Source organism: Triturus cristatus, chromosome 10, assembly GCF_964204655.1.
Source record: "Triturus cristatus chromosome 10, aTriCri1.1, whole genome shotgun sequence".
Taxonomy (NCBI): domain Eukaryota; kingdom Metazoa; phylum Chordata; class Amphibia; order Caudata; family Salamandridae; genus Triturus; species Triturus cristatus.
In genome coordinates this window covers 664849247-664875483 of record NC_140593.1, presented here as the reverse complement: position 1 = coordinate 664875483, position 26237 = coordinate 664849247, and positions in this window count along the sequence as shown.

The window sequence follows — 26237 nt, the reverse complement described above, 5'->3', positions numbered from 1 at the left end:
AACAATGGGCATTTTTGATTGAACAATAAAGGCCTCCAAATGTTATTTTATCCACTTCCCGTGGAGTAGAAACACTTTTTAAGGCCGCAGAGTGAGTAAATTGGCCATTTTCATTCACTTTTACCCATTTCTCAAATCTTGTGTTTAGGGCCCCTGGAAGCTTGAAAATCACTTTAAACATCTAATCTTATATCTAAAAGTGATTTTCCACGTACAAATGTGAATTGTAGTTCAAAGACGCAACATTTGAAAATGGACCATTTTTTTCGTTTCTGAAGCATGTCGTAAGGGGGGGTGGTTATCTCTTTCATCAAAAATCTGGCGTTTTTCATTGAACAATAAAGGCCTCCAAATGTTATTTAATTCACTTCCCTTGGAGGAGAAACACTTTTTAAGGCCTCAGAATGAGTAAATTGGCCATTTCCATTCACTTTTACCCATTCCTCAAATCTTGTGTTTAAGGCCCCTTAAGCATGAAAATCACTTTAAACATCTCATTTTATCTCTAAAAGTGATAATCCACATACAAATGTGAATTGTAGTTCAAAGATGCAACACTTGAAAATGAACCTTTTTTTTCGTTTCTGAAGCATGTCGTAAGGGGGGGTGGTTATCTCTTTCATCAAAAATCTGGTGTTTTTGAATGAACAATAAAGGCCTCCAAATGCTATTTAATTCACTTCCCGTGGAGGAGAAACACTTTTTAAGGCCTCAGAATGAGTAAATTGGCCATTTCCATTCACTTTTCCCATTCCTCAAATCTTGTGTTTAAGGCCCCTGGAAGCATGAACATCACTTTAAACATATAATTTTATCTTTAAAAGTGATTTTCCACATACAAATGTGAATTGTAGTTCAAAGAGGCAACATTTGAAAATGGACCATTTTTTTAGTTTATGAAGCATGTCGTAAGGGGGGGTGGTTATCTCTTTCATCAAAAATCGGGCGTTTTTGATTGAACAATAAAGGCCTACAAATGTTATTTAATTCGCTTCCCGTAAAGTAGAAACACTTTTTAAGGCCGCAGAGTGAGTAAATTGGCCATTTTCATTCACTTTTACCCATTCCTCAAATCTTGTGTTTAAGGCCCCTGGAAGCATGAAAATCACTTTAAACATCTCATTTTTTCTTTAAAAGTGATTTTCCACGTACAAATGTGAATTGTAGTTCAAAGAGGCAACATTTGAAAACGGACCATTTTTTTCGTTTCTGAAGCATGTCGTAAGGGGGGGGTGGTCATCTCTTTCACCAAAAAATGGGCGTTTTTGATTGAACAATAAAGGCCTCCAAATGTTATTTTATTCACTTCCCGTGGAGTAGAAACACTTTTTAAGGCCGCAGAGTGAGTAAATTGGCCATTTTCATTCACTTTTACCCATTCCAAAAATCTTGTGTTTAAGACCCCTGGGCGCATGAAAATCACTTTAAACATATCATTTTAGCTCTAAAAGTGATTTTCCACGTACAAATATGAATTGTAGTTCAAAGACGCAACATTTGAAAATGGACCATTTTTTTGGTTTTTGAAGCATGTCGTAAGGGGGGGTGGTTATCTTTTTCATCAAAAATCTGGCGTTTTTCATTGAACAATAAAGGCCTCCAATTGTTATTTAATTCACTTCCCGTGGAGGAGAAACACTTTTTAAGGCCTCAGAATGAGTAAATTGGCCATTTCCATTCACTTTTACCCATTCCTCAAATCTTGTGTTTAAGGCCCCTGGAAGCATGAAAATCACTTTAAACATCTCATTTTATCTTTAAAAGTGATTTTCCACATACAAATGTGAATTGTAGTTCAAAGAGGCAACATTTGAAAATGGACCATTTTTTTCGTTTCTGAAGCATGTCGTAAGGGGGGGGGGTGGTCATCTCTTTCACCAAAAAATGGGCGTTTTTGATTGAACAATAAAGGCCTCTAAATGTTATTTTATTCACTTCCCGTGGAGTAGAAACACTTTTTAAGGCCGCAGAGTGAGTAAATTGGCCATTTTCATTCACTTTTACCCATTCCAAAAATCTTGTGTTTAAGACCCATGGGCGCATGAAAATCACTTTAAACATATCATTTTAGCTCTAAAAGTGATAATCCACATACAAATGTGAATTGTAGTTCAAAGATGCAACATTTGAAAATGAACCATTTTTTTTGTTTCTGAAGCATGTCGTAAGGGGGGGTGGTTATCTCTTTCATCAAAAATCGGGCATTTTTGATTGAACAATAAAGGCCTACAAATGTTATTTAATTCACTTTCTGGGGTGGAGAAAAACTTTTTAAGGCCTCAGAGTGAATAAATTGGCCATTTTCATTCACGTTTTCCCATTCCTCAAATCTTGTGTTTAGGGCCCGGGGAAGCTTGAAAATCACTTCAAACATCTAATTTTATCTCTAAAAGTGATTATCCACGTACAAATGTGAATTGTAGTTCAAAGACGCAACATTTGAAAATGGACCATTTTTTTTATTTCTGAAGCATGTCGTCGGGGGGTGGTTATCTCTTTCGTCAAAAATCTGGCGTTTTCGCTTGAACAATAAAGACCTCCAAATGTTATTTTATGCACTTGCCGTGGAGTAGAAACACTTTTTAAGGCCGCAGAGTGAGTAAATTGCCCATTTTCATTCACTTTTACCCATTCCGCAAATCTTGTGTTTAAGGCCCCTGGAAGCATGAAAATCACTTTAAACATCTCATTTTTTCTTTAAAAGTGATTTTCCACGTACAAATGTGAATTGTAGTTCAAAGAGGCAACATTTGAAAACGGACCATTTTTTTCGTTTCTGAAGCATGTCGTAAGGGGGGGGTGGTCATCTCTTTCACCAAAAAATGGGCGTTTTTGATTGAACAATAAAGGCCTCCAAATGTTATTTTATTCACTTCCCGTGGAGTAGAAACACTTTTTAAGGCCGCAGAGTGAGTAAATTGGCCATTTTCATTCACTTTTACCCATTCCAAAAATCTTGTGTTTAAGACCCCTGGGCGCATGAAAATCACTTTAAACATATCATTTTAGCTCTAAAAGTGATTTTCCACGTACAAATATGAATTGTAGTTCAAAGACGCAACATTTGAAAATGGACCATTTTTTTGGTTTTTGAAGCATGTCGTAAGGGGGGGTGGTTATCTCTTTCATCAAAAATCTGGCGTTTTTCATTGAACAATAAAGGCCTCCAATTGTTATTTAATTCACTTCCCGTGGAGGAGAAACACTTTTTAAGGCCTCAGAATGAGTAAATTGGCCATTTCCATTCACTTTTACCCATTCCTCAAATCTTGTGTTTAAGGCCCCTGGAAGCATGAAAATCACTTTAAACATCTCATTTTATCTTTAAAAGTGATTTTCCACATACAAATGTGAATTGTAGTTCAAAGAGGCAACATTTGAAAATGGACCATTTTTTTCGTTTCTGAAGCATGTCGTAAGGGGGGGGTGGTCATCTCTTTCACCAAAAAATGGGCGTTTTTGATTGAACAATAAAGGCCTCTAAATGTTATTTTATTCACTTCCCGTGGAGTAGAAACACTTTTTAAGGCCGCAGAGTGAGTAAATTGGCCATTTTCATTCACTTTTACCCATTCCAAAAATCTTGTGTTTAAGACCCATGGGCGCATGAAAATCACTTTAAACATATCATTTTAGCTCTAAAAGTGATAATCCACATACAAATGTGAATTGTAGTTCAAAGATGCAACATTTGAAAATGAACCATTTTTTTTGTTTCTGAAGCATGTCGTAAGGGGGGGTGGTTATCTCTTTCATCAAAAATCGGGCATTTTTGATTGAACAATAAAGGCCTACAAATGTTATTTAATTCACTTTCTGGGGTGGAGAAAAACTTTTTAAGGCCTCAGAGTGAATAAATTGGCCATTTTCATTCACGTTTTCCCATTCCTCAAATCTTGTGTTTAGGGCCCGGGGAAGCTTGAAAATCACTTCAAACATCTAATTTTATCTCTAAAAGTGATTATCCACGTACAAATGTGAATTGTAGTTCAAAGACGCAACATTTGAAAATGGACCATTTTTTTCGTTTCTGAAGCATGTCGTAAGGGGGGGTGGTTATCTCTTTCGTCAAAAATCTGGCGTTTTCGCTTGAACAATAAAGACCTCCAAATGTTATTTTATTCACTTACCGTGGAGGAGAAACACTTTTTAAGGCCGCAGAGTGAGTAAATTGGCCATTTTCATTTACTTTTACCCATTTCTCAAATCTTGTGTTTAGGGCCCCTGGAAGCTTGAAAATCACTTTAAACATCTAATCTTATCTCTAAAAGTGATTTTCCACGTACAAATATGAATTGTAGTTCAAAGACGCAACATTTGAAAATGGACCATTTTTTTCGTTTTTGAAGCATGTCGTAAGGGGGGGTGGTTATCTCTTTCATCAAAAATCTGGCGTTTTTCATTGAACAATAAAGGCCTCCAAATGTTATTTAATTCACTTCCCGTGGAGGAGAAACACTTTTTAAGGCCTCAGAATGAGTAAATTGGCCATTTCCATTCACTTTTACCCATTCCTCAAATCTTGTGTTTAATGCCCCTGGAAGCATGAAAATCACTTTAAACATCTCATTTTATCTTTAAAAGTGATTTTCCACATACAAATGTGAATTGTAGTTCAAAGAGGCAACATTTGAAAATGGACCATTTTTTTCCTTTCTGAAGCATGTCGTAAGGGGGGTGGTTATCTCTTTCATCAAAAATCGGGCGTTTTTGATTGAACAATAAAGGCCTACAAATGTTATTTAATTCGCTTCCCGTGGAGTAGAAATACTTTTTAAGGCCGCAGAGTGAGTAAATTGGCCATTTTCATTCACTTTTACCCATTCCTCAAATCTTGTGTTTAAGGCCCCTGGAAGCATGAAAATCACTTTAAACATCTCATTTTATCTTTAAAAGTGATTTTCCACATACAAATGTGAATTGTAGTTCAAAGAGGCAACATTTGAAAATGGACCATTTTTTTCGTTTCTGAAGCATGTCGTAAGGGGGGGTGGTCATCTCTTTCACCAAAAAATGGGCGTTTTTGATTGAACAATAAAGGCCTCTAAATGTTATTTTATTCACTTCCCGTGGAGTAGAAACACTTTTTAAGGCCGCAGAGTGAGTAAATTGGCCATTTTCATTCACTTTTACCCATTCCAAAAATCTTGTGTTTAAGACCCCTGGGCGCATGAAAATCACTTTAAACATATCATTTTAGCTCTAAAAGTGATAATCCACATACAAATGTGAATTGTAGTTCAAAGATGCAACATTTGAAAATGAACCATTTTTTTTGTTTCTGAAGCATGTCGTAAGGGGGGGTGGTTATCTCTTTCATCAAAAATCGGGCATTTTTGATTGAACAATAAAGGCCTACAAATGTTATTTAATTCACTTTCTGGGGTGGAGAAAACCTTTTTAAGGCCTCAGAGTGAATAAATTGGCCATTTTCATTCACGTTTTCCCATTCCTCAAATCTTGTGTTTAGGGCCCGGGGAAGCTTGAAAATCACTTCAAACATCTAATTTTATCTCTAAAAGTGATTATCCACGTACAAATGTGAATTGTAGTTCAAAGACGCAACATTTGAAAATGGACCATTTTTTTCGTTTCTGAAGCATGTCGTAAGGGGGGGTGGTTATCTCTTTCGTCAAAAATCTGGCGTTTTCGCTTGAACAATAAAGACCTCCAAATGTTATTTTATTCACTTACCGTGGAGGAGAAACACTTTTTAAGGCCGCAGAGTGAGTAAATTGGCCATTTTCATTTACTTTTACCCATTTCTCAAATCTTGTGTTTAGGGCCCCTGGAAGCTTGAAAATCACTTTAAACATCTAATCTTATCTCTAAAAGTGATTTTCCACGTACAAATATGAATTGTAGTTCAAAGACGCAACATTTGAAAATGGACCATTTTTTTCGTTTTTGAAGCATGTCGTAAGGGGGGGTGGTTATCTCTTTCATCAAAAATCTGGCGTTTTTCATTGAACAATAAAGGCCTCCAAATGTTATTTAATTCACTTCCCGTGGAGGAGAAACACTTTTTAAGGCCTCAGAATGAGTAAATTGGCCATTTCCATTCACTTTTACCCATTCCTCAAATCTTGTGTTTAAGGCCCCTGGAAGCATGAAAATCACTTTAAACATCTCATTTGATCTTTAAAAGTGATTTTCCACATACAAATGTGAATTGTAGTTCAAAGAGGCAACATTTGAAAATGGACCATTTTTTTCCTTTCTGAAGCATGTCGTAAGGGGGGTGGTTATCTCTTTCATCAAAAATCGGGCGTTTTTGATTGAACAATAAAGGCCTACAAATGTTATTTAATTCGCTTCCCGTGGAGTAGAAATACTTTTTAAGGCCGCAGAGTGAGTAAATTGGCCATTTTCATTCACTTTTACCCATTCCTCAAATCTTGTGTTTAAGGCCCCTGGAAGCATGAAAATCACTTTAAACATCTCATTTTTTCTTTAAAAGTGATTTTCCACGTACAAATGTGAATTGTAGTTCAAAGAGGCAACATTTGAAAACGGACCATTTTTTTCGTTTCTGAAGCATGTCGTAAGGGGGGGGTGGTTATCTCTTTCACCAACAAATGGGCGTTTTTGATTGAACAATAAAGGCCTCCAAATGTTATTTTATTCAATTCCAGTGGAGTAGAAACACTTTTTAAGGCCGCAGAGTGAGTAAATTGGCCATTTTCATTCACTTTTACCCATTCCAAAAATCTTGTGTTTAAGACCCCTGGACGCATGAAAATCACTTTAAACATATCATTTTATCTCTAAAAGTGATAATCCACATACAAATGTGAATTGTAGTTCAAAGATGCAACATTTGAAAATGAACCATTATTTTCGTTTCTGAAGCATGTCGTAAGGGGGGGTGGTTATCTCTTTCATCAAAAATCTGGCGTTTTTGATTGAACAATAAAGGCCTCCAAATGTTATTTAATTCACTTCCCGTGGAGGAGAAACACTTTTTAAGGCCTCAGAATGAGTAAATTGGCCATTTCCATTCACTTTTACCCATTCCTCAAATCTTGTGTTTAAGGCCCCTGGAAGCATGAAAATCACTTTAAACATATCATTTTATCTTTAAAAGTGATTTTCCACATACAAATGTGAATTGTAGTTCAAAGAGGCAACATTTGAAAATGGACCAGTTTTTTTAGTTTCTGAAGCATGTCGTAAGGGGGGTGGTTATCTCTTTCATCAAAAATCGGGCGTTTTTGATTGAACAATAAAGGCCTCCAAATGTTATTTAATTCACTTCCCGTGGAGGAGAAACACTTTTTAAGGCCTCAGAATGAGTAAATTGGCCAGTTTCATTCACTTTTACCCATTCCTCAAATCTTGTGTTTAAGGCCCCTGGAAGCATGAAAATCAGTTTAAACATCTCATTTTTTCTTTAAAAGTGATTTTCCACGTACAAATGTGAATTGTAGTTCAAAGAGGCAACATTTGAAAACGGACCATTTTTTTCGTTTCTGAAGCATGTCGTAAGGGGGGGTGGTTATCTCTTTCACCAAAAAATGGGCGTTTTTGATTGAACAATAAAGGCCTCCAAATGTTATTTTATTCACTTCCAGTGGAGGAGAAACACTTTTTAAGGCCTCAGAATGAGTAAATTGGCCATTTCCATTCACTTTTACCCATTTCTCAAATCTTGTGTTTAGGGCCCCTGTTAGCTTGAAAATCACTTTAAACATCTAATCTTATCTCTAAAAGTGATTTTCCACGTACAAATGTGAATTGTAGTTCAAAGACGCAACATTTGAAAATGGACCATTTTTTTCATTTCTGAAGCATGTCGTAAGGGGGTTGGTTATCTCTTTCATCAAAAATCTGGCGTTTTTCATTGAACAATAAAGGCCTCCAAATGTTATTTAATTCACTTCCCGTGGAGGAGAAACACTTTTTAAGGCCTCAGAATGAGTAAATTGGCCATTTTCATTCACTTTTACCCATTCCTCAAATCTTGTGTTTAAGGCCCCTGGAAGCATGAAAATCACTTTAAACATCTCATTTTATCTTTAAAAGTGATTTTCCACATACAAATGTGAATTGTAGTTCAAAGAGGCAACATTTGAAAATGGACCATTTTTTTCGTTTCTGAAGCATGTCGTAAGGGGGGGTGGTTATCTCTTTCATCAAAAATCTGGCGTTTTTCATTGAACAATAAAGACCTCCAAATGTTATTTTATGCACTTGCCGTGGAGTAGAAACACTTTTTAAGGCCGCAGAGTGAGTAAATTGCCCATTTTCATTCACTTTTACCCATTCCTCAAATCTTGTGTTTAAGGCGCCTGGAAGCATGAAAATCACTTTAAACATCTCATTTTTTCTTTAAAAGTGATTTTCCACGTACAAATGTGAATTGTAGTTCAATGAGGCAACATTTGAAAACCAACCATTTTTTTCGTTTCTGAAGCATGTCGTAAGGGGGGGTGGTTATCTCTTTCACCAAACAATGGGCATTTTTGATTGAACAATAAAGGCCTCCAAATGTTATTTTATCCACTTCCCGTGGAGTAGAAACACTTTTTAAGGCCGCAGAGTGAGTAAATTGGCCATTTTCATTCACTTTTACCCATTTCTCAAATCTTGTGTTTAGGGCCCCTGGAAGCTTGAAAATCACTTTAAACATCTAATCTTATATCTAAAAGTGATTTTCCACGTACAAATGTGAATTGTAGTTCAAAGACGCAACATTTGAAAATGGACCATTTTTTTCGTTTCTGAAGCATGTCGTAAGGGGGGGTGGTTATCTCTTTCATCAAAAATCTGGCGTTTTTCATTGAACAATAAAGGCCTCCAAATGTTATTTAATTCACTTCCCTTGGAGGAGAAACACTTTTTAAGGCCTCAGAATGAGTAAATTGGCCATTTCCATTCACTTTTACCCATTCCTCAAATCTTGTGTTTAAGGCCCCTGGAAGCATGAAAATCACTTTAAACAGATAATTTTATCTTTAAAAGTGATTTTCCACGTACAAATGTGAATTGTAGTTCAAAGAGGCAACATTTGAAAACGGACCATTTTTTTCGTTTCTGAAGCATGTCGTAAGGGGGGTGGTTATCTCTTTCATCAAAAATCGGGCATTTTTGATTGAACAATAAAGGCCTACAAATGTTATTTAATTCACTTTCTGGGGTGGAGAAAAACTTTTTAAGGCCTCAGAGTGAATAAATTGGCCATTTTCATTCAAGTTTTCCCATTCCTCAAATCTTGTGTTTAGGGCCCGGGGAAGCTTGAAAATCACTTCAAACATCTAATTTTATCTCTAAAAGTGATTATCCACGTACAAATATGAATTGTAGTTCAAAGACGCAACATTTGAAAATGGACCATTTTTTTTATTTCTGAAGCATGTCGTCGGGGGGGTGGTTATCTCTTTCGTCAAAAATCTGGCGTTTTCGCTTGAACAATAAAGGCCTCCAAATGTTATTTAATTCACTTCCCGTGGAGGAGAAACACTTTTTAAGGCCTCAGAATGAGTAAATTGGCCATTTCCATTCACTTTTACCCATTCCTCAAATCTTGTGTTTAATGCCCCTGGAAGCATGAAAATCACTTTAAACATCTCATTTTATCTTTAAAAGTGATTTTCCACATACAAATGTGAATTGTAGTTCAAAGAGGCAACATTTGAAAATGGACCATTTTTTTCCTTTCTGAAGCATGTCGTAAGGGGGGTGGTTATCTCTTTCATCAAAAATCGGGCGTTTTTGATTGAACAATAAAGGCCTACAAATGTTATTTAATTCGCTTCCCGTGGAGTAGAAATACTTTTTAAGGCCGCAGAGTGAGTAAATTGGCCATTTTCATTCACTTTTACCCATTCCTCAAATCTTGTGTTTAAGGCCCCTGGAAGCATGAAAATCACTTTAAACATCTCATTTTTTCTTTAAAAGTGATTTTCCACGTACAAATGTGAATTGTAGTTCAAAGAGGCAACATTTGAAAACTGACCATTTTTTTCGTTTCTGAAGCATGTCGTAAGGGGGGGTGGTTATCTCTTTCACCAACAAATGGGCGTTTTTGATTGAACAATAAAGGCCTCCAAATGTTATTTTATTCAATTCCAGTGGAGTAGAAACACTTTTTAAGGCCGCAGAGTGAGTAAATTGGCCATTTTCATTCACTTTTACCCATTCCAAAAATCTTGTGTTTAAGACCCCTGGACGCATGAAAATCACTTTAAACATATCATTTTATCTCTAAAAGTGATAATCCACATACAAATGTGAATTGTAGTTCAAAGATGCAACATTTGAAAATGAACCATTATTTTCGTTTCTGAAGCATGTCGTAAGGGGGGGTGGTTATCTCTTTCATCAAAAATCTGGCGTTTTTGATTGAACAATAAAGGCCTCCAAATGTTATTTAATTCACTTCCCGTGGAGGAGAAACACTTTTTAAGGCCTCAGAATGAGTAAATTGGCCATTTCCATTCACTTTTACCCTTTCCTCAAATCTTGTGTTTAAGGCCCCTGGAAGCATGAAAATCACTTTAAACATATCATTTTATCTTTAAAAGTGATTTTCCACATACAAATGTGAATTGTAGTTCAAAGAGGCAACATTTGAAAATGGACCAGTTTTTTTAGTTTCTGAAGCATGTCGTAAGGGGGGTGGTTATCTCTTTCATCAAAAATCGGGCGTTTTTGATTGAACAATAAAGGCCTACAAATGTTATTTAATTCGCTTCCCGTGGAGGAGAAACACTTTTTAAGGCCGCAGAGTGAGTAAATTGGCCAGTTTCATTCACTTTTACCCATTCCTCAAATCTTGTGTTTAAGGCCCCTGGAAGCATGAAAATCAGTTTAAACATCTCATTTTTTCTTTAAAAGTGATTTTCCACGTACAAATGTGAATTGTAGTTCAAAGAGGCAACATTTGAAAACTGACCATTTTTTTCGTTTCTGAAGCATGTCGTAAGGGGGGGTGGTTATCTCTTTCACCAAAAAATGGGCGTTTTTGATTGAACAATAAAGGCCTCCAAATGTTATTTTATTCACTTCCAGTGGAGGAGAAACACTTTTTAAGGCCTCAGAATGAGTAAATTGGCCATTTCCATTCACTTTTACCCATTTCTCAAATCTTGTGTTTAGGGCCCCTGGAAGCTTGAAAATCACTTTAAACATCTAATCTTATCTCTAAAAGTGATTTTCCACGTACAAATGTGAATTGTAGTTCAAAGACGCAACATTTGAAAATGGACCATTTTTTTCGTTTCTGAAGCATGTCGGAAGGGGGGGTGGTTATCTCTTTCATCAAAAATCTGGCGTTTTTCATTGAACAATAAAGGCCTCCAAATGTTATTTAATTCACTTCCCGTGGAGGAGAAACACTTTTTAAGGCCTCAGAATGAGTAAATTGGCCATTTTCATTCACTTTTACCCATTCCTCAAATCTTGTGTTTAAGGCCCCTGGAAGCATGAAAATCACTTTAAACATCTCATTTTATCTTTAAAAGTGATTTTCCACATACAAATGTGAATTGTAGTTCAAAGAGGCAACATTTGAAAATGGACCATTTTTTTCCTTTCTGAAGCATGTCGTAAGGGGGGTGGTTATCTCTTTCATCAAAAATCGGGCGTTTTTGATTGAACAATAAAGGCCTACAAATGTTATTTAATTCGCTTCCCGTGGAGTAGAAATACTTTTTAAGGCCGCAGAGTGAGTAAATTGGCCATTTTCATTCACTTTTACCCATTCCTCAAATCTTGTGTTTAAGGCCCCTGGAAGCATGAAAATCACTTTAAACATCTCATTTTTTCTTTAAAAGTGATTTTCCACGTACAAATGTGAATTGTAGTTCAAAGAGGCAACATTTGAAAACGGACCATTTTTTTCGTTTCTGAAGCATGTCGTAAGGGGGGGTGGTTATCTCTTTCACCAACAAATGGGCGTTTTTGATTGAACAATAAAGGCCTCCAAATGTTATTTTATTCAATTCCAGTGGAGTAGAAACACTTTTTAAGGCCGCAGAGTGAGTAAATTGGCCATTTTCATTCACTTTTACCCATTCCAAAAATCTTGTGTTTAAGACCCCTGGACGCATGAAAATCACTTTAAACATATCATTTTATCTCTAAAAGTGATAATCCACATACAAATGTGAATTGTAGTTCAAAGATGCAACATTTGAAAATGAACCATTATTTTCGTTTCTGAAGCATGTAGTAAGGGGGGGTGGTTATCTCTTTCATCAAAAATCTGGCGTTTTTGACTGAACAATAAAGGCCTCCAAATGTTATTTAATTCACTTCCCGTGGAGGAGAAACACTTTTTAAGGCCTCAGAATGAGTAAATTGGCCATTTCCATTCACTTTTACCCTTTCCTCAAATCTTGTGTTTAAGGCCCCTGGAAGCATGAAAATCACTTTAAACAGATAATTTTATCTTTAAAAGTGATTTTCCACATACAAATGTGAATTGTAGTTCAAAGAGGCAACATTTGAAAATGGACCATTTTTTTCGTTTCTGAAGCATGTCGTAAGGGGGGGTGGTTATCTCTTTCACCAAAAAATGGGCGTTTTTGATTGAACAATAAAGGCCTCCAAATGTTATTTTATTCACTTCCAGTGGAGGAGAAACACTTTTTAAGGCCTCAGAATGAGTAAATTGGCCATTTCCATTCACTTTTACCCATTTCTCAAATCTTGTGTTTAGGGCCCCTGGAAGCTTGAAAATCACTTTAAACATCTAATCTTATCTCTAAAAGTGATTTTCCATGTACAAATGTGAATTGTAGTTCAAAGACGCAACATTTGAAAATGGACCATTTTTTTCGTTTCTGAAGCATGTCGGAAGGGGGGGTGGTTATCTCTTTCATCAAAAATCTGGCGTTTTTCATTGAACAATAAAGGCCTCCAAATGTTATTTAATTCACTTCCCGTGGAGGAGAAACACTTTTTAAGGCCTCAGAATGAGTAAATTGGCCATTTTCATTCACTTTTACCCATTCCTCAAATCTTGTGTTTAAGGCCCCTGGAAGCATGAAAATCACTTTAAACATCTCATTTTATCTTTAAAAGTGATTTTCCACATACAAATGTGAATTGTAGTTCAAAGAGGCAACATTTGAAAATGGACCATTTTTTTCCTTTCTGAAGCATGTCGTAAGGGGGGTGGTTATCTCTTTCATCAAAAATCGGGCGTTTTTGATTGAACAATAAAGGCCTACAAATGTTATTTAATTCGCTTCCCGTGGAGTAGAAATACTTTTTAAGGCCGCAGAGTGAGTAAATTGGCCATTTTCATTCACTTTTACCCATTCCTCAAATCTTGTGTTTAAGGCCCCTGGAAGCATGAAAATCACTTTAAACATCTCATTTTTTCTTTAAAAGTGATTTTCCACGTACAAATGTGAATTGTAGTTCAAAGAGGCAACATTTGAAAACGGACCATTTTTTTCGTTTCTGAAGCATGTCGTAAGGGGGGGTGGTTATCTCTTTCACCAACAAATGGGCGTTTTTGATTGAACAATAAAGGCCTCCAAATGTTATTTTATTCAATTCCAGTGGAGTAGAAACACTTTTTAAGGCCGCAGAGTGAGTAAATTGGCCATTTTCATTCACTTTTACCCATTCCAAAAATCTTGTGTTTAAGACCCCTGGACGCATGAAAATCACTTTAAACATATCATTTTATCTCTAAAAGTGATAATCCACATACAAATGTGAATTGTAGTTCAAAGATGCAACGTTTGAAAATGAACCATTATTTTCGTTTCTGAAGCATGTCGTAAGGGGGGGTGGTTATCTCTTTCATCAAAAATCTGGCGTTTTTGATTGAACAATAAAGGCCTCCAAATGTTATTTAATTCACTTCCCGTGGAGGAGAAACACTTTTTAAGGCCTCAGAATGAGTAAATTGGCCATTTCCATTCACTTTTACCCTTTCCTCAAATCTTGTGTTTAAGGCCCCTGGAAGCATGAAAATCACTTTAAACATATCATTTTATCTTTAAAAGTGATTTTCCACATACAAATGTGAATTGTAGTTCAAAGAGGCAACATTTGAAAATGGACCAGTTTTTTTAGTTTCTGAAGCATGTCGTAAGGGGGGTGGTTATCTCTTTCATCAAAAATCGGGCGTTTTTGATTGAACAATAAAGGCCTACAAATGTTATTTAATTCGCTTCCCGTGGAGGAGAAACACTTTATAAGGCCGCAGAGTGAGTAAATTGGCCAGTTACATTCACTTTTACACATTCCTCAAATCTTGTGTTTAAGGCCCCTGGAAGCATGAAAATCAGTTTAAACATCTCATTTTTTTTTTAAAAGTGATTTTCCACGTACAAATGTGAATTGTAGTTCAAAGAGGCAACATTTGAAAACTGACCATTTTTTTCGTTTCTGAAGCATGTCGTAAGGGGGGGTGGTTATCTCTTTCACCAAAAAATGGGCGTTTTTGATTGAACAATAAAGGCCTCCAAATGTTATTTTATTCACTTCCAGTGGAGGAGAAACACTTTTTAAGGCCTCAGAATGAGTAAATTGGCCATTTCCATTCACTTTTACCCATTTCTCAAATCTTGTGTTTAGGGCCCCTGGAAGCTTGAAAATCACTTTAAACATCTAATCTTATCTCTAAAAGTGATTTTCCACGTACAAATGTGAATTGTAGTTCAAAGACGCAACATTTGAAAATGGACCATTTTTTTCGTTTCTGAAGCATGTCGGAAGGGGGGGTGGTTATCTCTTTCATCAAAAATCTGGCGTTTTTCATTGAACAATAAAGGCCTCCAAATGTTATTTAATTCACTTCCCGTGGAGGAGAAACACTTTTTAAGGCCTCAGAATGAGTAAATTGGCCATTTTCATTCACTTTTACCCATTCCAAAAATCTTGTGTTTAAGACCCCTGGACGCATGAAAATCACTTTAAACATATCATTTTATCTCTAAAAGTGATAATCCACATACAAATGTGAATTGTAGTTCAAAGATGCAACATTTGAAAATGAACCATTATTTTCGTTTCTGAAGCATGTCGTAAGGGGGGGTGGTTATCTCTTTCATCAAAAATCTGGCGTTTTTGATTGAACAATAAAGGCCTCCAAATGTTATTTAATTCACTTCCCGTGGAGGAGAAACACTTTTTAAGGCCTCAGAATGAGTAAATTGGCCATTTCCATTCACTTTTACCCATTCCTCAAATCTTGTGTTTAAGGCCCCTGGAAGCATGAAAATCACTTTAAACATATCATTTTATCTTTAAAAGTGATTTTCCACATACAAATGTGAATTGTAGTTCAAAGAGGCAACATTTGAAAATGGACCAGTTTTTTTAGTTTCTGAAGCATGTCGTAAGGGGGGTGGTTATCTCTTTCATCAAAAATCGGGTGTTTTTGATTGAACAATAAAGGCCTACAAATGTTATTTAATTCGCTTCCCGTGGAGGAGAAACACTTTTAAGGCCGCAGAGTGAGTAAATTGGCCAGTTTCATTCACTTTTACCCATTCCTCAAATCTTGTGTTTAAGGCCCCTGGAAGCATGAAAATCAGTTTAAACATCTCATTTTTTCTTTAAAAGTGATTTTCCACGTACAAATGTGAATTGTAGTTCAAAGAGGCAACATTTGAAAACGGACCATTTTTTTCGTTTCTGAAGCATGTCGTAAGGGGGGGTGGTTATCTCTTTCACCAAAAAATGGGCGGTTTTGATTGAACAATAAAGGCCTCCAAATGTTATTTTATTCACTTCCAGTGGAGGAGAAACACTTTTTAAGGCCTCAGAATGAGTAAATTGGCCATTTCCATTCACTTTTACCCATTTCTCAAATCTTGTGTTTAGGGCCCCTGGAAGCTTGAAAATCACTTTAAACATCTAATCTTATCTCTAAAAGTGATTTTCCACATACAAATGTGAATTGTAGTTCAAAGACGCAACATTTGAAAATGGACCATTTTTTTCGTCTCTGAAGCATGTCGTAAGGGGGGGTGGTTATCTTTTTTATCAAAAATCGGGCGTTTTTCATTGAACAATAAAGGCCTACAAATGTTATTTAATTCGCTTCCCGTGGAGTAGAAATACTTTTTAAGGCCGCAGAGTGAGTATATTGGCCATTTTCATTCACTTTTACCCATTCCTCAAATCTTGTGTTTAAGGCCCCTGGAAGCATGAAAATCACTTTAAACATCTCATTCTTTCTTTAAAAGTGATTTTCCACGTACAAATGTGAATTGTAGTTCAAAGAGGCAACATTTGAAAACGGACCATTTTTTTCGTTTCTGAAGCATGTCGTAAGGGGGGGTGGTTATCTCTTTCACCAAAAAATGGGCGTTTTTGATTGAACAATAAAGGCCTCCAAATGTTATTTTATTCACTTCCAGTGGAGTAGAAACACTTTTTAAGGCCGCAGAGTGAGTAAATTGGCCATTTTCATTCACTTTTACCCATTCCAAAAATCTTGTGTTTAAGACCCCTGGACGCATGAAAATCACTTTAAACATATCATTTTATCTCTAAAAGTGATAATCCACATACAAATGTGAATTGTAGTTCAAAGAGGCAACATTTGAAAATGAACCATTTTTTTTGTTTCTGAAGCATGTCGTAAGGGGGAGTGGTTATCTCTTTCATCAAAAATCGGGCATTTTTGATTGAACAATAAAGGCCTACAAATGTTATTTAATTCACTTTCTGGGGTGGAGAAAAACTTTTTAAGGCCTCAGAGTGAATAAATTGGCCATTTTCATTCAAGTTTTCCCATTCCTCAAATCTTGTGTTTAGGGCCCGGGGAAGCTTGAAAATCACTTCAAACATCTAATTTTATCTCTAAAAGTGATTATCCACGTACAAATGTGAATTGTAGTTCAAAGACGCAACATTTGAAAATGGACCATTTTTTTTATTTCTGAAGCATGTCGTCGGGGGGGGTGGTTATCTCTTTCGTCAAAAATCTGGCGTTTTCGCTTGAACAATAAAGACCTCCAAATGTAATTTTATGCACTTGCCGTGGAGTAGAAACACTTTTTAAGGCCGCAGAGTGAGTAAATTGCCCATTTTCATTCACTTTTACCCATTCCTCAAATCTTGTGTTTAAGGCGCCTGGAAGCATGAAAATCACTTTAAACATCTCATTTTTTCTTTAAAAGTGATTTTCCACGTACAAATGTGAATTGTAGTTCAATGAGGCAACATTTGAAAACCAACCATTTTTTTCGTTTCTGAAGCATGTCGTAAGGGGGGGTGGTTATCTCTTTCACCAAACAATGGGCGTTTTTGATTGAACAATAAAGGCCTCCAAATGTTATTTTATTCACTTCCCGTGGAGTAGAAACACTTTTTAAGGCCGCAGAGTGAGTAAATTGGCCATTTTCATTCACTTTTACCCATTTCTCAAATCTTGTGTTTAGGGCCCCTGGAAGCTTGAAAATCACTTTAAACATCTAATCTTATATCTAAAAGTGATTTTCCACGTACAAATGTGAATTGTAGTTCAAAGACGCAACATTTGAAAATGGACCATTTTTTTCGTTTCTGAAGCATGTCGTAAGGGGGGGTGGTTATCTCTTTCATCAAAAATCTGGCGTTTTTCATTGAACAATAAAGGCCTCCAATGTTATTTAATTCACTTCCCTTGGAGTAGAAACACTTTTTAAGGCCTCAGAATGAGTAAATTGGCCATTTCCATTCACTTTTACCCATTCCTCAAATCTTGTGTTTAAGGCCCCTGGAAGCATGAAAATCACTTTAAACAGATAATTTTATCTTTAAAAGTGATTTTCCACGTACAAATGTGAATTGTAGTTCAAAGAGGCAACATTTGAAAACGGACCATTTTTTTCGTTTCTGAAGCATGTCGTAAGGGGGGTGGTTATCTCTTTCATCAAAAATCGGGCATTTTTGTTTGAACAATAAAGGCCTACAAATGTTATTTAATTCACTTTCTGGGGTGGAGAAAATCTTTTTAAGGCCTCAGAGTGAATAAATTGGCCATTTTCATTCAAGTTTTCCCATTCCTCAAATCTTGTGTTTAGGGCCCGGGGAAGCTTGAAAATCACTTCAAACATCTAATTTTATCTCTAAAAGTGATTATCCACGTACAAATATGAATTGTAGTTCAAAGACGCAACATTTGAAAATGGACCATTTTTTTTATTTCTGAAGCATGTCGTCGGGGGGGTGGTTATCTCTTTCGTCAAAAATCTGGCGTTTTCGCTTGAACAATAAAGACCTCCAAATGTTATTTTATGCACTTGCCGTGGAGTAGAAACACTTTTTAAGGCCGCAGAGTGAGTAAATTGCCCATTTTCATTCACTTTTACCCATTCCTCAAATCTTGTGTTTAAGGCCCCTGGAAGCATGAAAATCACTTTAAACATCTCATTTTATCTTTAAAAGTGATTTTCCACATACAAATGTGAATTGTAGTTCAAAGAGGCAACATTTGAAAATGGACCATTTTTTTCGTTTCTGAAGCATGTCGTAAGGGGGGGTGGTTATCTTTTTCATCAAAAATCGGGCGTTTTTGATTGAACAATAAAGGCCTACAAATGTTATTTAATTCGCTTCCCGTGGAGTAGAAATACTTTTTAAGGCCGCAGAGTGAGTAAATTGGCCATTTTCATTCACTTTTACCCATTCCTCAAATCTTGTGTTTAAGGCCCCTGGAAGCATGAAAATCACTTTAAACATCTCATTCTTTCTTTAAAAGTGATTTTCCACGTACAAATGTGAATTGTAGTTCAAAGAGGCAACATTTGAAAACGGACCATTTTTTTCGTTTCTGAAGCATGTCGTAAGGGGGGTGGTTATCTCTTTCACCAAAAAATGGGCGTTTTTGATTGAACAATAAAGGCCTCCAAATGTTATTTTATTCACTTCCAGTGGAGTAGAAACACTTTTTAAGGCCGCAGAGTGAGTAAATTGGCCATTTTCATTCACTTTTACCCATTCCAAAAATCTTGTGTTTAAGACCCCTGGACGCATGAAAATCACTTTAAACATATCATTTTATCTCTAAAAGTGATAATCCACATACAAATGTGAATTGTAGTTCAAAGAGGCAACATTTGAAAATGAACCATTTTTTTTGTTTCTGAAGCATGTCGTAAGGGGGGGTGGTTATCTCTTTCATCAAAAATCGGGCATTTTTGATTGAACAATAAAGGCCTACAAATGTTATTTAATTCACTTTCTGGGGTGGAGAAAAACTTTTTAAGGCCTCAGAGTGAATAAATTGGCCATTTTCATTCAAGTTTTCCCATTCCTCAAATCTTGTGTTTAGGGCCCGGGGAAGCTTGAAAATCACTTCAAACATCTAATTTTATCTCTAAAAGTGATTATCCACGTACAAATGTGAATTGTAGTTCAAAGACGCAACATTTGAAAATGGACCATTTTTTTTATTTCTGAAGCATGTCGTCGGGGGGGGGTGGTTATCTCTTTCGTCAAAAATCTGGCGTTTTCGCTTGAACAATAAAGACCTCCAAATGTTATTTTATGCACTTGCCGTGGAGTAGAAACACTTTTTAAGGCCGCAGAGTGAGTAAATTGCCCATTTTCATTCACTTTTACCCATTCCTCAAATCTTGTGTTTAAGGCGCCTGGAAGCATGAAAATCACTTTAAACATCTCATTTTTTCTTTAAAAGTGATTTTCCACGTACAAATGTGAATTGTAGTTCAATGTGGCAACATTTGAAAACCAACCATTTTTTTCGTTTCTGAAGCATGTCGTAAGGGGGGGTGGTTATCTCTTTCACCAAACAATGGGCATTTTTGATTGAACAATAAAGGCCTCCAAATGTTATTTTATTCACTTCCCGTGGAGTAGAAACACTTTTTAAGGCCTCAGAATGAGTAAATTGGCCATTTCCATTCACTTTTACCCATTCCTCAAATCTTGTGTTTAAGGCCCCTGGAAGCATGAAAATCACTTTAAACAGATAATTTTATCTTTAAAAGTGATTTTCCACGTACAAATGTGAATTGTAGTTCAAAGAGGCAACATTTGAAAATGGACCATTTTTTTCGTTTCTGAAGCATGTCGTAAGGGGGGTGGTTATCTCTTTCATCAAAAATCGGGCATTTTTGATTGAACAATAAAGGCCTACAAATGTTATTTAATTCACTTTCTGGGGTGGAGAAAAACTTTTTAAGGCCTCAGAGTGAATAAATTGGCCATTTTCATTCAAGTTTTCCCATTCCTCAAATCTTGTGTTTAGGGCCCGGGGAAGCTTGAAAATCACTTCAAACATCTAATTTTATCTCTAAAAGTGATTATCCACGTACAAATATGAATTGTAGTTCAAAGACGCAACATTTGAAAATGGACCATTTTTTTTATTTCTGAAGCATGTCGTCGGGGGGGTGGTTATCTCTTTCGTCAAAAATCTGGCGTTTTCGCTTGAACAATAAAGACCTCCAAATGTTATTTTATGCACTTGCCGTGGAGTAGAAACACTTTTTAAGGCCGCAGAGTGAGTAAATTGCCCATTTTCATTCACTTTTACCCATTCCAAAAATCTTGTGTTTAAGACCCCTGGACGCATGAACATCACTTTAAACATATCATTTTATCTCTAAAAGTGATAATCCACATACAAATGTGAATTGTAGTTCAAAGATGCAACATTTGAAAATGAACCATTTTTTTCGTTTCTGAAGCATGTCGTAAGGGGGGTGGTTATCTCTTTCATCAAAAATCTGGCGTTTTTGATTGAACAATAAAGGCCTCCAAATGTTATTTAATTCACTTCCCGTGGAGGAGAAACACTTTTTAAGGCCTCAGAATGAGTAAATTGGCCATTTCCATTCACTTTTACCCATTCCTCAAATCTTGTGTTTAAGGCCCCTGGAAGCATGAAAATCACTTTAAACATCTCATTTTATCTTTAAAAGTGATTTTCCACATACAAATGTGAATTGTAGTTCAAAGAGGCAACATTTGAAAATGGACCATTTTTTTCCTTTCTGAAGCATGTCGTAAGGGGGGTGGTTATCTCTTTCATCAAAAATCGGGCGTTTTTGATTGAACAATAAAGGCCTACAAATGTTATTTAATTCGCTTCCCGTGGAGTAGAAATACTTTTTAAGGCCGCAGAGTGAGTAAATTGGCCATTTTCATTCACTTTTACCCATTCCTCAAATCTTGTGTTTAAGGCCCCTGGAAGCATGAAAATCACTTTAAACATCTCATTTTTTCTTTAAAAGTGATTTTCCACGTACAAATGTGAATTGTAGTTCAAAGAGGCAACATTTGAAAACGGACCATTTTTTTCGTTTCTGAAGCATGTCGTAAGGGGGGGTGGTTATCTCTTTCACCAACAAATGGGCGTTTTTGATTGAACAATAAAGGCCTCCAAATGTTATTTTATTCAATTCCAGTGGAGTAGAAACACTTTTTAAGGCCGCAGAGTGAGTAAATTGCCCATTTTCATTCACTTTTACCCATTCCAAAAATCTTGTGTTTAAGACCCCTGGACGCATGAACATCACTTTAAACATATCATTTTATCTCTAAAAGTGATAATCCACATACAAATGTGAATTGTAGTTCAAAGATGCAACATTTGAAAATGAACCATTATTTTCGTTTCTGAAGCATGTCGTAAGGGGGGGTGGTTATCTCTTTCATCAAAAATCTGGCGTTTTTGATTGAACAATAAAGGCCTCCAAATGTTATTTAATTCACTTCCCGTGGAGGAGAAACACTTTTTAAGGCCTCAGAATGAGTAAATTGGCCATTTCCATTCACTTTTACCCATTCCTCAAATCTTGTGTTTAAGGCCCCTGGAAGCATGAAAATCACTTTAAACATATCATTTTATCTTTAAAAGTGATTTTCCACATACAAATGTGAATTGTAGTTCAAAGACGCAACATTTGAAAATGGACCATTTTTTTCGTTTCTGAAGCATATCGTAAGGGGGGGTGGTTATCTTTTTTATCAAAAATCGGGCGTTTTTCATTGAACAATAAAGGCCTACAAATGTTATTTAATTCGCTTCCCGTGGAGTAGAAATACTTTTTAAGGCCGCAGAGTGAGTAAATTGGCCATTTTCATTCACTTTTACCCATTCCTCAAATCTTGTGTTTAAGGCCCCTGGAAGCATGAAAATCACTTTAAACATCTCATTCTTTCTTTAAAAGTGATTTTCCACGTACAAATGTGAATTGTAGTTCAAAGAGGCAACATTTGAAAACGGACCATTTTTTTCGTTTCTGAAGCATGTCGTAAGGGGGGGTGGTTATCTCTTTCACCAAAAAATGGGCGTTTTTGAATGAACAATAAAGGCCTCCAAATGTTATTTTATTCACTTCCAGTGGAGTAGAAACACTTTTTAAGGCCGCAGAGTGAGTAAATTGGCCATTTTCATTCACTTTTACCCATTCCAAAAATCTTGTGTTTAAGACCCCTGGACGCATGAAAATCACTTTAAACATATCATTTTATCTCTAAAAGTGATAATCCACATACAAATGTGAATTGTAGTTCAAAGAGGCAACATTTGAAAATGAACCATTTTTTTTGTTTCTGAAGCATGTCGTAAGGGGGAGTGGTTATCTCTTTCATCAAAAATCGGGCATTTTTGATTGAACAATAAAGGCCTACAAATGTTATTTAATTCACTTTCTGGGGTGGAGAAAAACTTTTTAAGGCCTCAGAGTGAATAAATTGGCCATTTTCATTCAAGTTTTCCCATTCCTCAAATCTTGTGTTTAGGGCCCGGGGAAGCTTGAAAATCACTTCAAACATCTAATTTTATCTCTAAAAGTGATTATCCACGTACAAATGTGAATTGTAGTTCAAAGACGCAACATTTGAAAATGGACCATTTTTTTTATTTCTGAAGCATGTCGTCGGGGGGGGGTGGTTATCTCTTTCGTCAAAAATCTGGCGTTTTCGCTTGAACAATAAAGACCTCCAAATGTAATTTTATGCACTTGCCGTGGAGTAGAAACACTTTTTAAGGCCGCAGAGTGAGTAAATTGCCCATTTTCATTCACTTTTACCCATTCCTCAAATCTTGTGTTTAAGGCGCCTGGAAGCATGAAAATCACTTTAAACATCTCATTTTTTCTTTAAAAGTGATTTTCCACGTACAAATGTGAATTGTAGTTCAATGAGGCAACATTTGAAAACCAACCATTTTTTTCGTTTCTGAAGCATGTCGTAAGGGGGGGTGGTTATCTCTTTCACCAAACAATGGGCGTTTTTGATTGAACAATAAAGGCCTCCAAGTGTTATTTTATTCACTTCCCGTGGAGTAGAAACACTTTTTAAGGCCGCAGAGTGAGTAAATTGGCCATTTTCATTCACTTTTACCCATTTCTCAAATCTTGTGTTTAGGGCCCCTGGAAGCTTGAAAATCACTTTAAACATCTAATCTTATATCTAAAAGTGATTTTCCACGTACAAATGTGAATTGTAGTTCAAAGACGCAACATTTGAAAATGGACCATTTTTTTCGTTTCTGAAGCATGTCGTAAGGGGGGGTGGTTATCTCTTTCATCAAAAATCTGGCGTTTTTCATTGAACAATAAAGGCCTCCAATGTTATTTAATTCACTTCCCTTGGAGTAGAAACACTTTTTAAGGCCTCAGAATGAGTAAATTGGCCATTTCCATTCACTTTTACCCATTCCTCAAATCTTGTGTTTAAGGCCCCTGGAAGCATGAAAATCACTTTAAACAGATAATTTTATCTTTAAAAGTGATTTTCCACGTACAAATGTGAATTGTAGTTCAAAGAGGCAACATTTGAAAACGGACCATTTTTTTCATTTCTGAAGCATGTCGTAAGGGGGGTGGTTATCTCTTTCATCAAAAATCGGGCATTTTTGATTGAACAATAAAGGCCTACAAATGTTATTTAATTCACTTTCTGGGGTGGAGAAAATCTTTTTAAGGCCTCAGAGTGAATAAATTGGCCATTTTCATTCAAGTTTTCCCATTCCTCAAATCTTGTGTTTAGGGCCCGGGGAAGCTTGAAAATCACTTCAAACATCTAATTTTATCTCTAAAAGTGATTATCCACGTACAAATATGAATTGTAGTTCAAAGACGCAACATTTGAAAATGGACCATTTTTTTTATTTCTGAAGCATGTCGTCGGGGGGGTGGTTATCTCTTTCGTCAAAAATCTGGCGTTTTCGCTTGAACAATAAAGACCTCCAAATGTTATTTTATGCACTTGCCGTGGAGTAGAAACACTTTTTAAGGCCGCAGAGTGAGTAAATTGTCCATTTTCATTCACTTTTACCCATTCCAAAAATCTTGTGTTTAAGACCCCTGGACGCATGAACATCACTTTAAACATATCATTTTATCTCTAAAACTGATAATCCACATACAAATGTGAATTGTAGTTCAAAGATGCAACATTTGAAAATGAACCATTATTTTCGTTTCTGAAGCATGTCGTAAGGGGGGGTGGTTATCTCTTTCATCAAAAATCTGGCGTTTTTCATTGAACAATAAAGGCCTCCAAATGTTATTTAATTCACTTCCCGTGGAGGAGAAACACTTTTTAAGGCCTCAGAATGAGTAAATTGGCCATTTTCATTCACTTTTACCCATTCCTCAAATCTTGTGTTTAAGGCCCCTGGAAGCATGAAAATCACTTTAAACATCTCATTTTATCTTTAAAAGTGATTTTCCACATACAAATGTGAATTGTAGTTCAAAGAGGCAACATTTGAAAATGGACCATTTTTTTCGTTTCTGAAGCATGTCGTAAGGGGGGGTGGTTATCTTTTTCATCAAAAATCGGGCGTTTTTGATTGAACAATAAAGGCCTACAAATGTTATTTAATTCGCTTCCCGTGGAGTAGAAATACTTTTTAAGGCCGCAGAGTGAGTAAATTGGCCATTTTCATTCACTTTTACCCATTCCTCAAATCTTGTGTTTAAGGCCCCTGGAAGCATGAAAATCACTTTAAACATCTCATTCTTTCTTTAAAAGTGATTTTCCACGTAAAAATGTGAATTGTAGTTCAAAGAGGCAACATTTGAAAACGGACCATTTTTTTCGTTTCTGAAGCATGTCGTAAGGGGGGGTGGTTATCTCTTTCACCAAAAAATGGGTGTTTTTGATTGAACAATAAAGGCCTCCAAATGTTATTTTATTCACTTCCAGTGGAGTAGAAACACTTTTTAAGGCCGCAGAGTGAGTAAATTGGCCATTTTCATTCACTTTTACCCATTCCAAAAATCTTGTGTTTAAGACCCCTGGACGCATGAAAATCACTTTAAACATATCATTTTATCTCTAAAAGTGATAATCCACATACAAATGTGAATTGTAGTTCAAAGAGGCAACATTTGAAAATGAACCATTTTTTTTGTTTCTGAAGCATGTCGTAAGGGGGGGTGGTTATCTCTTTCATCAAAAATCGGGCATTTTTGATTGAACAATAAAGGCCTACAAATGTTATTTAATTCACTTTCTGGGGTGGAGAAAAACTTTTTAAGGCCTCAGAGTGAATAAATTGGCCATTTTCATTCAAGTTTTCCCATTCCTCAAATCTTGTGTTTAGGGCCCGGGGAAGCTTGAAAATCACTTCAAACATCTAATTTTATCTCTAAAAGTGATTATCCACGTACAAATGTGAATTGTAGTTCAAAGACGCAACATTTGAAAATGGACCATTTTTTTTATTTCTGAAGCATGTCGTCGGGGGGGGGTGGTTATCTCTTTCGTCAAAAATCTGGCGTTTTCGCTTGAACAATAAAGACCTCCAAATGTTATTTTATGCACTTGCCGTGGAGTAGAAACACTTTTTAAGGCCGCAGAGTGAGTAAATTGCCCATTTTCATTCACTTTTACCCATTCCTCAAATCTTGTGTTTAAGGCGCCTGGAAGCATGAAAATCACTTTAAACATCTCATTTTTTCTTTAAAAGTGATTTTCCACGTACAAATGTGAATTGTAGTTCAATGAGGCAACATTTGAAAACCAACCATTTTTTTCGTTTCTGAAGCATGTCGTAAGGGGGGGTGGTTATCTCTTTCACCAAACAATGGGCATTTTTGATTGAACAATAAAGGCCTCCAAATGTTATTTTATTCACTTCCCGTGGAGTAGAAACACTTTTTAAGGCCGCAGAGTGAGTAAATTGGCCATTTTCATTCACTTTTACCCATTTCTCAAATCTTGTGTTTAGGGCCCCTGGAAGCTTGAAAATCACTTTAAACATCTAATCTTATATCTAAAAGTGATTTTCCACGTACAAATGTGAATTGTAGTTCAAAGACGCAACATTTGAAAATGGACCATTTTTTTCGTTT